At 42.0% G+C, this 15,196-nt stretch overlaps 1 protein-coding gene across 3 annotated transcripts in view; it reads right to left on the bottom strand.

Annotated features, from left to right (window-relative positions):
* Dyrk1a (dual specificity tyrosine phosphorylation regulated kinase 1A) overlaps positions 1-15,196 on the bottom strand; it is a 133,154-nt gene that overhangs the window by 85,607 nt on the left and 32,351 nt on the right. The window lies entirely within an intron of this gene.

Here is a 15,196-nt window from a genome sequence, read left to right as displayed (position 1 = left end):
ATGCAGCTATCCTGCCCATACATAACCCTTCCCTTGCTCCCCAAGTGCTCCATTTTAACTTTCTAAGAGCCCCTCCTGTCTACTGATCCACTGGTAACTTCGTGACTGCTGAGACAATTCCACGATGACCAAATCTCACGGCTATCAATGGGGAACACACGGGACGGGGAGAAGCCAAGACCAACAGGCTGAAGAGTAACTTACAAGGGACACAGTGAAATCCCACGACCATTCCAAAGGAAGCAGGATTGTTTATGCTGGCCTACTTCTCAAGGCAGCTAAACTAATTAACTAATTAATTAATTAGTAAGCCTAGTGATTCCTAAGATGGGCTTGTTTGCTAACCTTTAAAAAGTTTTTTAGCCAGGTGGTGGTGATGATGGTGGTGGTGGTGGCGGCGGCGGCGGCGGCGGCGGCGGCGGCGGCGGCGGCGGCGGCGGCGGCGCACGCCTTTAATCCCAGTACTTGGGAGGCAGAGGCAGGTGGTTCTCTGTGAGTTCGAGGCCAGCCTGGGCTACAGAGTTGAGTTCCAGGACAGGCGCAAAGCTACACAGAGAAACACTGTCTTGGGGGGGAAAAAAAGTTTTTTAAGTAATTTATTTACTGTCTTATTGCATTGGTATTTGTCTGCTTGTTTATCTGTGAGGGTGTTGGATTCCTTGGAACTGGAGTTACAGACAGTTGTGAGCTGCCATATGGGTGCTGGGAATTGAACTCAGGCCCTCTGGAAGAGCAGCAGGTGCTCTTAACCACAAAGTTTTTAAAGAAAGTACATGCGAAGAAACAAACCAACAAGCATAGAGATACTGTTAGTCACAGGCACTACAGACTGTGAGAGAGGAAAGACAAAAACCTGTCTGCTCTAGAAACCATCCTGGCAAGTTGTCCTTTGTGTGCTGTCTGTGCTCCTACCGTAGCCTGCCATTCCCTACACTGGACATAAAGACTCCCCCAGCCACCCCCCTTCATAACCCTTTTCTCCCAACATATTGTACATTCTCAAATTACCATCCAAAGGGCTTACTGTCTGAGAGTAGTCCATTATTCCAGGTAAACTACAAAAAAAAAAAAAAAGATCATCTAGACTGAAACAACTTACATCAGTAACTGTAACTCCCAACAAATAGTGCTAATTAGCCCAAATGAACTTATTAATAGAAATCCAAATAATGCTACAAAATAATAAGAAAACTAAGTCAGAATATTTTTAGGCAAGTGGGAGATATATATATTTATTTATATTCTCCATTTATTGTTGCCAACTATTTTGTTTTTCACTTATTTCTCCTACTTTTGAACTCTAAGGTTAAAAGTCCAACTCTGTCCTCCCAACAGCAGCAAAAGGAAACACTTCACTGGATGAGCGGTCTGCTCGGGACAGGTGGTTGAATTTCTGAATTAGTTTTACATTGCAAACTGCCTATTCTGAAATCACTGCCTGTATTCCTGACCTCCTGCCAAAGGACAGCCTTTCCAGGTGAGACAGACACTGCTGCTACCAAGACACACCCCAGCCAAGGGGCCCCAGTCCTCAAGACAAGGCTAGGTTCACAGCAAGGTGAATGGCTAGGTGTATGATTAGGTACACAGATAGGTGCATGGCTAGGTGTATGATTAGGTACACAGATAGGTGCATGGCTAGGTGAATGATTAGGTACACAGACAGGTGCATGGCTAGGTGTATGATTAGGTGCACAGATAGATGCATGGCTAGGTGTATGGTATGGCTAAATGCATGGCTAGGGGAGTAAAGGAACAATAAAAGTAACCCAATAGCTGCTTCTAAAGACAACTGAATCAGTGAAATTAAATACTTTTTTTTTTTTTTTTTTTGGTTTTTCGAGACAGGGTTTCTCTGTGTAGCTTTGCGCCTTTTCCTGGAACTCACTTGGTAGCCCAGGCTGGCCTCGAACTCACAGAGATCCGCCTGGCTCTGCCTCCCGAGTGCTGGGATTAAAGGCATGCGCCACCACCGCCCGGCCGAAATTAAATACTTTTGCTTCATATAGTTATGGCTGTCAAATTTTCTCCCCTCAAAAATGATCAGTCTTTGAACTTCTAACATGGACTACAAGAACAACAGAGAAAGGACCAATTCAGTCTCTAGCTCTGAACTACATTTATAGCCACATTTTAGCCTTTACTTCATACTGTTCACCTGTAACATTTACAATATTACTTATAAACTGTGTCAACATAAATAGATGACACTTCTACTGCCATAGAAGTCCTTATAAGATTGGATCAAGGGGCCGGGCGGTGGTGGTGCACGCCTTTAATCCCAGCACTCGGGAGGCAGAGCCAGGCGGATCTCTGTGAGTTTGAGGCCAGCCTGGGCTACCAAGTGAGTTCCAGGAAAGGCGCAAATCTACACAGAGAAACCCTGTCTCGAAAAACCAAAAAAAAAAAAAAAAGATTGGATCAAGGGGCTGGAGAGATGGCTCAGAGGTTAAGACCACTGGCTGTTCTTCAAGGAGACCTGGGTTCAATCCCCAGCACCCACATGGCAGCTCACAACTATGGTGATATTTTATTTGTACTGAAATGTGATTTTATTTGTATGTTAATAAATAAAGTTGCCTGGGGGTCAGAGCTAATAGCAAGCCATAGCAGAGGTGGGCGTTCGTGGCGCACGCCTTTAATCCCAGCACTTGGAAGGCAGAGCTAGGCAGATCTCTGTGTGTTCAAGGATACAGCCAGCAAGGAGATACACACCTTTAATCTCAATACCAACCATAGAAGACCTGGAGGTCTGTACAGACAGGCAGTGACGAGGAGGTCATGTGGTTGGGTTTACAACCAATGAGAAAGCAGAACAAAAAGTCAATAAAAAGGACAAACACACAGGAAGTAGCTCTCTTGTGGAGGGAAGGACGGGAGTGGCAGTGAAGGGTAAGGTTTTTAGCACTTAGCTATTATTCTGACCTCTTGGGCTTTCATCTCTGCATTGGCTCTGTGTTTCTTATTTCACAAGACGGTTACATCTACACACAACTGCCTGTAACTCCATCTCCAGTGGATCTGACACTCACACAGACATACCTGCCAGCAAAATACAAATGCCTAAAATAAAATAAATACATCATTAAAAAAAAAAAGACTGGACCAAACAAGGTCTCAGCATTCTTTTGGTCGTTTCATTTTATTCATGTTAAGTATAGGAGTTTGGCCTTCAAGTATAGCTGTGCATCATGCACACCCTGGTGCCTGGGAGGCCAGAAGAGGGTACAACAAGTTGTGAGCTACTACCTGGGTGCAGAGAACTGAAGCTGGGTCCTCTGCAAGAACAGCTAGTTCTCTTACCAGCTGAGTCACCGCTCCAGCCTCCAGTACTCTTTTTATTAGAAGTTGATAAAAACTGAGGTACTATTTATTCACTACTGATTTAAACATCTAAAGGTAAAAACACAATTTGGCACCTTTTAGAAACATCACGCACTAGTCGGTACTCATTTGAAAAGTAGCCCTTAGGGAAGGCTAACGTATCTACAAGTCACAAAACTTGCTCTTGGTTTTCCTATCACCTAACCATCACATACTGAGGAAAAGAATCTACACCCTAAGACTTCCACTGCAAATAAGTCCAAACACCAATGGGCTGCTTTTGCAGTCTCGCTTCAGATAAGATTTCCTTTTTCAAGAGCCTTAACACATGGACAGTCATTTTTTTTTAATTTCAGAAAAATACAGATAGTCAATTTGTCCCTCTTCCCTAATAAATGAAAGCATTCTCAAGCTGTGGAGGATAACAGTAGACACTAAGGAAAACCATGCACAATCTCTACAAAAGGAACTTCTGGTTCTCACGATCTTTTAGTATTTTTCAGCTCACATTCTGACAATAGCTATTAATACCCTATGATCAATTCAAGAACTCATCTTAAGTGGTTTTCTGAAGCTAAACTTGCAAACTACTCTTTAGTTGTCTGAGAAATCACCGAATAAAATTAACCTACAGCTTATCTTCAGAATGGTAACAGTCTGTGGAGCACATGGTGTGTATTGGGAGGTTCTGAGCTTAGCACCTGGGTGTCAGTCTCTAAGTCTAGTGAGCAGCAGTGCCCATCTGCTGGTGCTTATAAAGGCAACCCTGGGCAGCCAGCATGCACAGCAAGGCTATGACTTCAAGAAGCAGTCGGGCTCTAGTGAGGTCAGATCAAACCAGGGGCCAGTGAACTCAACATCAGGTACAAAGCCTTCGTTGATGCCACAACATTTCTCAGCTCGGGGGGGGGGGGGGGGGGGGGGGGGGGGGGAGACAGTTATCAAAACCTCCAGAAAACAATCACAGCCCTTGTTTTTAAAGCAAAACCCAAAAAAGACTGCAGGATGGGCTACCATGCCAACATTATTAATGAAACTACAGAAAAGGCACGCTTGCTGACACACACTGCACACCCACCACTCTGCTCACACGTTATCAGACAAGGAAGTAGCCTCCTCACTTTCGATTTACAGATGTGGGAAGTAAGGGTCAAGGAGACTAGCGGGTCAAAGGCCCTACTATTAATAAACTCTAGTCATGTGCCAAAGTTCTCCACACCTCACGTTGCTTCCCATTAAATCATGAAATGGTTGAGAAAATTACAAAAATACAAGCATCTGTCCAAGTGTGACTTTAGACCTTGTTCGATCTCAAACATGAAAGAAAAAAGTTCTACGGTAATAAATTAGTACATTAAAAAAAAGTTTAACATTCAGGAAATGGAATATTAACTGTCCCCAAACTAGTAATGAAATTTTAATTCAAACATATAACAGACTGCCACATACTCCTATACCTAAAAATAATAATAATAATAATAATAACAACAACAACAACAATCAGCAAATGAAAAGGGGTAGGGATAAAAAGCCAATGATGGCACTAGACAACTAAACAATCAACAAGTACTACAGGCATGGGTCGTGGACTGTTCTATTCCAACAGCACCCTGGAATGAGGAATAGCTGAAGATGAGCAACTAAAGTGTATGTTAAAGAGAAAAGTGTGGGGTTGCCCCAGAAATCGTGGGAACAACAGATTCCTAACCTAAGCACTAGGGAGAAGGTTAAACTATTTCAACAAATCAAACGAAGTTCTAACTCAGCCTCTAGAACCTATTTGGCCCCAAAATTAAATCAGGCACTAAGTATCTAGACACAGCAACAAATAAATACAGCAAGGAGGAGGAAAAGGGCCCAGTGCAAACCATCTACTAAATGCATAATCACTGAGGACCCTGGTCTACAGAATGAGGGTGGGGAGACTTCAACAGTGTCAGTAAGTACGAAGGGACACTAACAGACACCCTTCCATTAACTCCAAATCCATGATCTACCCATAGTACCTACTCTGCTCACTGCCCTAGGTCTTCTCAGTGCAGGCCTGCATCTGCACATTCAGATGGAATTTCCAGTCTATTAATGTATTGTTCTCTTTGATTCTGAATTCAGACCACAATGCTTTTGAGGACCCTAACTGTCTTCCAGAGTGACAGTATATAAAGGAGATGCCAGGAAAGCGCTCTACCATACGCACATACAGAAGTCCCAGGTGGCTCTCTTCTAGCTCAAATCTCTCCAGAGTTCAAGGCCCACATTTCCAACAGCCCAGTGAACTCAAATTTCACTGCACAAGGTATCTTTTTAACTCACTTAACCTCCATTAATTAATTACCTAATAATTAATTAATTAATCACTATCATATCCGTTGTTACACATGAGAAAACAAAGGTCCCCAAAATTAAGTCACCCCAAATCAGACATTAGCATGGTAAAGACATTCAGTTTCATACTCAAAACCACTGCTCTTAGGTCGTGTTAAACTGACTTTACCATTTCCCACCACTTGCCTTACTTGAAAACACGGACGGAAGGACAAGGAAGAACACCATCTCCTGTATTCTCTACCTTGGTTAGTGAATGTCACCACCAGCCCAGTATCTCAAACAAAACTCTTATCACCCAGGCCTCTGTCCTTTACCTTACAGCACATTCAATCCCTCACATCTTGGGGTAGATTTCACATCAAGAGTGAGGCCTTTCAACTAGCCCCTTGTCCATTTCTGTCTTGGCCAAGGTCCTCATTACCGTTGGACATATTGCTCTTATCTTTTTACCTACTATAGTCCATTCTCATCACATAGAAGCCAAGTCTCATCCTTAGAAGCCAATCATGCCATCAATCCAATCCTGTCATGTATAATTACATTGTTCAGAAGGTAGAACTGCTTAAGGCTATTCTCTATTTAAAATTTAAAAATCTTTCTACCATTTTCATATAATGATTTTTAAAGGGTATTAAATATAAAAAGGAAAACTAAAATTCACACAAAATTTGACTGTCTACAGCTTGGTGATGCTGTTTCTGCTCCTTTTGTGTATCTTTGTATCTAGAATTTATTTGCAAGGTTAGTGAATGCCTCAGCAATAAAGAATACATGCTGACTACTTTTGCAGAGGACCTAAGCTTGGTTCCCAGCACCCACTTAGAGGCTCACAATCCCTCATATCAAGTTCCAGGGGATCCGACATCCTCTGGCTTCCACGGGCACCTGGCATATGTGGCATAAACACAATACAGACACAACAAAAAATGAAAAAGTAAACTTTAAAACTTTACAGAATATATTTGCATTGTTGTCAATAGGTTCACACTGTTCTGCTGAACAGACCTGGGTGCAGTTTAGCAAACACCCCCTGGGCACTACATAGGTGGTTTCCACTTTTTCACTACTATGAAATTTTGAAACTTGGTGCCTGTTTTTTTACTCATCTTCTAGCAGGAATTAAGGGGAAAGCAGTACGAACAGAAGACACATAGCTAAGTATTTTAAACTTCTCCCACTGCCATGCCTACTCACAGACACCACCTACAAATGGTGTGCTCCAACCTTCTCTTACCTACTAGACCCTAAGAACTTAAAAGACGTGACAGATGGCCTGTAGGTTCTCTGTATTCAAACAAGGTTCAAAGAGTTTTATGCAATCTATTATTGTATTTTTCTCCCTAATCTGAACACCTAGGGTAATCACTTGTATATATAGTTCCTAAACAAAGCATTACCTATCAAACAGTAGGCATTTAGAAAGAACGTGTTCAAACATAGCCTATAAGCCTTTCTCAAACGCAGTTTCTAAGACAGGCATATATATTGCCCAACTCTACCCTGACTGCACTGGTTTTTCTAAATAAGATGGTCTAAAAGTACAATAGAGTCACACATATAATTTTTATATATAAAGTGTTATATACAATTAATTTACATTGGGGCATGCATGTACACTTAGTTGGCTATATATACTTTTATACACATATAGTTATGTGTAAGTTTAATAACCAATTGCTTTTATTTATCTTAGTTCTTAAGAAATTGAGAAAAACAAGACCCAGAAATTAACAAAAACAGTGTTGTTAGCCACTTACATCTCTAAAAAGCCATTAGTGAGAGTGCAATTTACTTTCCGTGCTACAGTTTTACAGAAAAATGCTACTGTAACAGCACTTTGGAAGCTGCTTCTGCTCAAAGTGCTGACTCCCCACTTGGGTCTACACAGTAACTAAAGCAGCAGGCAACCATGGCACCTCAGCCTTTGTTTTATAGCCGTCTTCTCTGAGTCACCTAATTAGCTCTGCATGTAGACATGTTAATTACTCAGAGTGTGAGTCTAAAAGCTGGTGATTCCTAACCTATCTCATTCCTTCAAGATGAGAAGGAACAAAAGGAAGAGTAACTGAGGCATCTTACTGGATGCTTTTTACTGTGGTCTGTTCCAGACTTCTCTCCTGAACTCCAAGTCACCTGGACTCCAAGAAAAACAGCACCCCAAACCTCCTTCCCCAGAGAAAGCAATTATCCAGGAAGGAAAAGCTGTCCCCTGGAGAGTAATCAGTCCAAAGAACCAACTTGTCCTATCCCCAAATGTGGTAGGGACTTCTGATCACCCTACATGATCAGAACTGCGGCAATTATCAACTGAGCCATACTGCCACCAAGACCGCTTAATTATGCATCCTTCCCTCTCTTCAAATCTAACATTCTTTACAGTGGTCCAAAGACAGACTTGGGTACTGGCCATCCCTCTAACTTTCTCTTTCCCATGTGATGCTGTTTAAAGCTCCTCTCTCTACTCCTTGACATCACTCAGTTAGCATGTGCTCTGACAGGTGGTCTTGCTGTGAGATGTCTTTCTGTATGCTGTGAACATGTGTTGCTCCCACTGGTTAATAAAGTTGCATTGGCCTATGGAAGGGCAGGATGGAGCCAGCTGGGAAAATCCAAGAGAGATAGTGAGAGGATAAAGGACAGTCGGGGGAGATGCCAGCACACCGCCAAAGGAGCAACAAGATGCCAGCAGACCAACCACCCTTACATGAGCAGGCCACATGGCAATATATAATCTATAAGAGCTAGCTAACAAGAAGCCTGACCCAAGGCCATACAGTTTATAAGTAATAGAAGCCTCTGTGTGTTCACTTGGGACCAAGAAGCCTGGGGGACACAGGTGGGAGAGATTCGTCCCGACTGTGGGCCAGGCAGGACCACAGAAACTTCTGGCTACATTTGGCAACCAACATGGTAGCAAGAATTTCTACCCAAAACCTGAGAAAGCTTAAAAAAAAGGGGTGGGGGTCTAAAATGGAGCCAAGAGCAGCTTCCTAGTTGTGTCTCTCAGGCAAGCCATTGCGTATGGGCTTGAGCTACAGTCTGGATGTTCACGGCATGTGGGTTTGACCACCAAGGTACACAGAGGTGTCTCCAAGCCACGAAGCATGCTGCACGGCAATTTAGCTTTTGCTAGTACAGACCAAAAAAGAAAGGAAGGAAGGAAAGAAGGGAGGGAGGGAGGGAGGGAGGGAGGGAGGGAGGGAGGGAGGGAGGGAGGGAGGGAGGGAGGGAGAGAGAGAGAGAGAAAGAAAGAAAGAAAGAAAGAAAGAAAGAAAGAAAGAAAGAAAGAAAGAAAGAAAGAAAGAAAGAAAGAAAGAAAGAAAGAAAGAAAGAAAGAAAGAAAGAAAGAAAGAAAAGGTTTCTGCGCTACAAAGTGCTTGCTGGAGGCATAGACCCACTGCTTCCCGGAGTTGGCGGTAGGCATACTTCTGCCATGTTGGGAAGTTGAGGTGGGCAGAGTCAGAAGCCAAGGCTGCCACATTGGTCCTAGCCACGTAGCTTAGCAGTTTAAAACCTCTCCTGGTCAGAGAAGGATTACAGATTCACAGTAAGACAGATTCAGATGGAACAACACTCTAAATGGTTTACAGCGTGTGTAAAAATGTACGTAGGCTTGGAAGAGAGAGGAAAAAGGGTATATGCAGTTATACAAAGAAACAGTTTTAAAAAATAAAGTCTTTAAAGAGACAGTAAAAGTAATATAAAAGTTAAGCCACATAAAGATGGAAATTACACAGTCTGGGTTGTGTTGTCTTTGGGATTTTTAACTGGAGAGAGACATTTGGTTGTAGGGGCTACTCAGTTAAACCAATGTATATTTTAAAGGTATCTTGACTTCAAAAATTGGGTCGAAGGATACGTTTCTTTAGAAAAGAGGTTCTGCTTTTGTTTCCACAAAGGAGGAGAACCTGTGGATTGCTTCCAGGCTAATATGGTTTGATCAACCAAGATGCCCTGAAAGGCAAGATTTAACTATAATTCTTCATTTTCTCAGGATCCCCTAAGACTGCCAGCACCCCCACCAGCAAGAAGTAGTATGAGCAGCTATGCCCAAATTCCCAAAATAACGTTTATAAGTGTTTGTTTTTATTGAAAGGGGATTGATTATAAATGCAATCTCTAAAGAAGAAAAGGATATAGATATGATAGGATAAAAGGGTAGACTATTGAATCTACTTTTTTTTTTTTTTTTTTTTTTTTTTTTTGGTTTTTCGAGACAGGGTTTCTCTGTGTAGCTTTGCACCTTTCCTGCATCTCGCTCTGTAGACCAGGCTGGCCTCGAACTCTATTGAATCTACTTTTAAAGAGCAACAACTTGTTTGAAATGTTTTACATTGCTATGGATTTTGGTTTATTGATACAAATTTAAAGTTAATTTTGTCATACTATATATATGTATTTCTATTCTTGTTTACGGTACGTTTATGTAACTCATTTAAAATTGTAATATATAATTAAAAATACAAAATAATTAGTCATTTATGATCATCAAACTTATAATGTTAATTAAGTTTTCTAGGTATACATAGGTATTTTTCAACTAGGTAGGTAATCTTTAAACACTTTAAAGACCTACAGAATATGGCATTTAAAATGTTTTAAAAACTTGCGTTAAGTTATAAGAGCTAGCTAACAAGAAGCCTGACCCAAAGCCATACAGTTTATAAGTAATATAAGCCTCCATGTGTTTACTTGGGACCAAGCAGCTGGGAACATGAGTGGGACAGATCTGCCCTGACAGCAGGGCCGGCAGAACCAGAGAAATTTCCGGCTACATGGTCTAGCTTCGTCTAGCTCCTGGGACTCCTGGAGCAGAAGCTCCTGCTCTAACACCCCCTCCTCCCTTCCTTACATGTGACTCAAGCCTGTTTGCACTTTCAGAAAACCTACTAGTGTTCTCGGATAGTCTTGATTCTCTTCCCCCTCAGTCTTAAGCTCAGGTGATCATCTCCCTGACCTCTCTCCTCCATCCGCACAACTTTCCCACCAAAAGGAATATTTGAACTGCGTTTCCTGCTTGTGACCTGGTGTCAGGTCTGCAGGCTGCTGGACTTCCACTTCCCCAGCTCTCTGTGCCCAAACCCACATGTGGGGGTCTGCACCTCTATTCCATGTTCTCACGGCCTTCACCACCAGTCACTGACGACATCTTTACTTCCTGAGTGTGTGCATGTGTTTGGTCTGGAAGACCTCAAACTCACTGTGTAACACAGGCTGGCCTAAAACTTGTAGCAATCCTCCTGCCTCAGCCTCCCGAGTGTTGTGATTACAAGTATGTGCTACCAAGCGTGGCTTCTACCAGCTATTTTAAAGGCAGGTATATCACGACTCCATCTACTGCAAACAATTTTAATGAAGACCATAAATTTTTTAACTGTCAGGGGTTGTATTAATGGCTCAGTGGTTAAGGGCATTTGCAGTTGTTGCAGAGCACCTAAGTTCAGTTCCCAGCACCCACATGGCAGCTCACAACCACCTGAAACTCCAGTTTCAGAGTATGCAACACCTCTTCTGATCTCCGTGGGCTCCTGCACACACGTGACACACATACATACACTCAAGTACATACATAATGTACATAAAATTCTTGAACTGTTGCAAGCTATCCCATTGCCTTTCCACTCTTCTCTCCATGCCCGTTTTCATCACTCTGACTGGGTCCGTCCTTTACTGGAGGCAGTAACAATGACCTCTAGAATGACGTAGCTCCTGGGCATGATGGTGTGTCAACACTACAAGTGGTTCTTCAAACCAAATTCCATGATGCACATCAAAGATTCTGATTCAAGAAACAAGGAATCATTCAAACTCTGTTTCTGTGATAGCCAGGACCGACCCTCCAGCCTCCTGCACATTAGGCAGACACTCATCCATTGCTGAGCTATGACTGTAATCCCAGGCCTCTTTTTATTTCCTTTAAATTTTCTGTTGGTACAGGGCCTCACTGAGTTGCCCAGGAGGACCCTGAAGTCACTCTGTAGCCTGATCTTCCTGCTTTAGTCCCCCCCAAAGAGCAGGGTTACATAGTGGATTTGGACACCAGACCCAACTCCAGATTCCTTCTGCGCAAAGCTGAGATGGGGGGCTACCCTATTACTTTTCCAGCTTCATCACGCATATGGCTGCTACATACATGTATTTTCAATAACAAATGACTTCCAATCCAGATTTAACCTTCGGTAACTGACAGCCATCATGTCTCACACATTAGATGTATTTACCTCCTCCTGCACTGAGCCCTTCCCCAAGCTAAACTTTGTTGCTTCTTTACCTAGTATCTATTCATCTTCAACTCCCACATCCAGTTTCTGAATAAGCATTACCTATCAGCGTGTTCCAGGGACTGTTGTGCACTCAGCACAGTGACATCCACCACTGGGTGAAAAGTGCTGCTTGGTCTCCCAAGTGAACACCCAGTGAACAGACTGAACACTGGAACGACAAGACTGGAATGTGGTTTTGAGGGGAGAGTGAACTGTAAAGCACATGCAGGTGCTATCTGTCTATTTAAAACGAACTATCTAAGAACCAGCATGATATATACAAACACAGTCGCCTCCAAAGAGAAGATGCCAAAAACCCTCTTCACTTTCTGTTGTCAAAAATGAATTTTTAATTTTTGTCTTCTGACAAAACAAAATCTTATACTTTAAAGCTTTCACCTATAATTTTACTATCAATGGAACTTTTGTGGAAATGAGGTGGTACTGTCATAATCCTAACACATTCACTTATTTATGTCACCAAGTCTATGCTTCCAATTCCACTAGCCTCAACTAATTTAAATATTCCATTTCAGGGACCTGGTTCAGTCCTGTAGCACAGGCACTGCTCACAGGCATGATACCCTCCACTTATAAAATGGAGTTTGCTTTCTTGTTTTAAGATGGCCTTCAGTCAAAACTTCAAACATAGTATGACTGTCACTCTCAAGTCTCCATATAAAGCCAGCTGATATATAATAGATGAAAAATAGTAAAATAAGAAAGAAAATAAGGTCTGGGGGGAAAAACTTTCAGCAGCATCATAATTATCACTCCCTCTCCTTAAGCAGAAAAAAAATATTCCTAAAGGCACTGGAAATGTATCCATTCCAAAGAGTAAATCGTGATAAACTATCCTACTAACCCCCAACCCTTAGTCATAAATCATCTCCTGAACTCCTCTGTGCCAATATAAATTCCAACTGCTTGTATTTCTTGGTTTGAGTTTGTTTTTTCTTTGCTTAAGCTATACAAACTATAAAACCCTCTTTAGAGACAGGCTTCATGCTTCAGCTCCATTTCCAAGTCAACATCAATACTCTCAATCACTCTTCTTAAGTCTCAGTTAATTCTGTGCTCAAATCTCATGCTTTATTCTCAATACATGATCTCTGATGTGCACACAGTGCACACAAATACTGTCAAAAGTAAGTTCACCACACTCAAGGTGCAGCACTGACCCACATTTTGTTTATCTGTGTGTATGATGTGTGTGTGTGTGTGTGTGTGTGTGTGTGTGTGTGTGTGCGCGCGCGCGCGCGCGCGCCAATGGTGCTGGAGTCCAAAGGCAGGTCTTCACACTAGGTGACAAGCAGTGACTGATGAGCCAGGCCACAGCCCCACTGTGTTCTGCCTTCAATCTGCTCCTAGAAACTCATTTCACCACAGAAAGTAGGGGCTGTTTATGAAAGAGCTGGCCATTCAAAATAAAATTAGAATTTTATTTGTGCTCACCACAAAGAAATTATGGCAGATTATGGTGCACTCTATGTTACAAACAACGTGAAATAATTATGTTCTTACAACTGTATGACCTGAAGAAGGAAATAAAACCGTACATGAGGAAGGGTTCATACCTAACCTTTCTCTAGTTTTGTTTTTTACTTCGTTTTAAGAATCTAAGCTACTCAGGTCATCACCAATCATTTTCTGTTTGTTAATTAATCTCAACTGCACAGCTCACAGCAATGCTGTTCAAGAATCAACTGTATTAATTCACATTACTTTTACCTTCACGTTTTCAGTCTTGTCTTCTACTTCCCACTTCCAAATCTACAATTAAGTCACAATGGACCAACACCCTTATTCCTCAAATACCACCTTTTTTGCTCTGAATGTTCCATAAGTCTTTCTTATCCACTTCTGATTGCCAAGACCATTCAAGTACACCACCAGTACTTTTTCCTTCAAAGCGTCCACCACATTCCTAAAGACATGACTGCCTACACATAGAAAATCTTTTTTGGTGCTGTTGCTGTTTCAAGACAGGGTTTCTCTGTGTAACGGCCCTAGACGTTCTGAAACTCTTTGTAGATCAGGCTGGCCTCAAACTCACAGAGATCCCCTGCCTCTGTGAATGCTGGGTATAAAAGTGTGTGCCACCACACCTAGCTGACATAGAAATTCGTATCCCATGATTACCTAACACCCTTCTCTGAGTTAATGCAGGAAAAGCCTGCTCACCTCACCTTCCAGAAGTTCAGCTTCAGCAACCACAGCTGAACAGAAACAGCAGAGAACAGAAAACCATGGTTATTAATCCATTTGCCTCTAAAGCCATCTCCACGGGTTTACTTTGTAGAAACAAGGAAGGGAGTTGTTAATAGTTACGATGAGCTGACGGGGAATGGATGCAGCTACTACGTCTTGGGTCTGTAGCTCATTCTTATACAAACAGCACAAAACCTAGTGTTTTCCTAGAGATTTACTGTTCTATAATTAGCTACTCTAGATAAACAACTAGCACTCAGAAAGCTTGGAAATAATTTCTTTTAAGTAGCAACCATCTTTTCTAAAAGGTATTTAGGGGCTGACAAGATGGTTCAGTAAATAAGGAGATAATGGACTTCTATTAGTTGCCCTCTAACTTCCAGAAAAGTGCTCACTTATACACATGCTGCACACACACACACACACACACACACACACACACACACACACACACGAAGAAATGTAATATATATACACATATACATATACACACTAGCACGTATATGTATATATGTGCGTTTGTGTGTGTGGTGAGAGTACAATTCTCAAACTATAAAAACAAGTGACCTCCTAGACAAAAAGAGCTACAAGAAACTTGACAACTCAGTGACATTTTACGAAGAGCTTACAAACACCAAAACTAAACAAAATCCCTCGAGGTAGGGGGGGTGGTTCCTCTTCTGGCAAAAACTGCTTAGGAAACTATTTTCCATGAGGTATCATTTTTAATCACTAACAAAAACTTACCTACTTAAAGCTTTGATTTCTGTGACTTATTTAAAAGCATACATTTTTGTTAAAAAAATAATTGAATGTCAAGTTGAGGGAGCTAAGAGAAAACTCCCTTTCAGAAGTGTGAGGCAGCTGAGGTCACCTTTGTGTGCACCCCTAGTGTTAAGGTCACCCACAGGAGAACTCCACTAGCACTCCTGATGACAATTCTCTCACCACTCTTGGTGCAGGGCACTGAAGATCTCTTTTGTTGTCTTCAGCCTCATGTACCCCAGGCTAGCCCTGAACCTATGAGGGGATGATGACCTTTTTTGGATTCTCCTGCCTCTACAGTCGTG

Source organism: Peromyscus californicus, unplaced genomic scaffold, assembly GCF_007827085.1.
Source record: "Peromyscus californicus insignis strain IS unplaced genomic scaffold, ASM782708v3 Scaffold_16__1_contigs__length_79575227, whole genome shotgun sequence".
Classification (NCBI taxonomy): Eukaryota; Metazoa; Chordata; class Mammalia; order Rodentia; family Cricetidae; genus Peromyscus; species Peromyscus californicus.
Note: the sequence above shows the minus strand (reverse complement) of the source record. Positions and strands in the feature narration are given on the sequence as shown.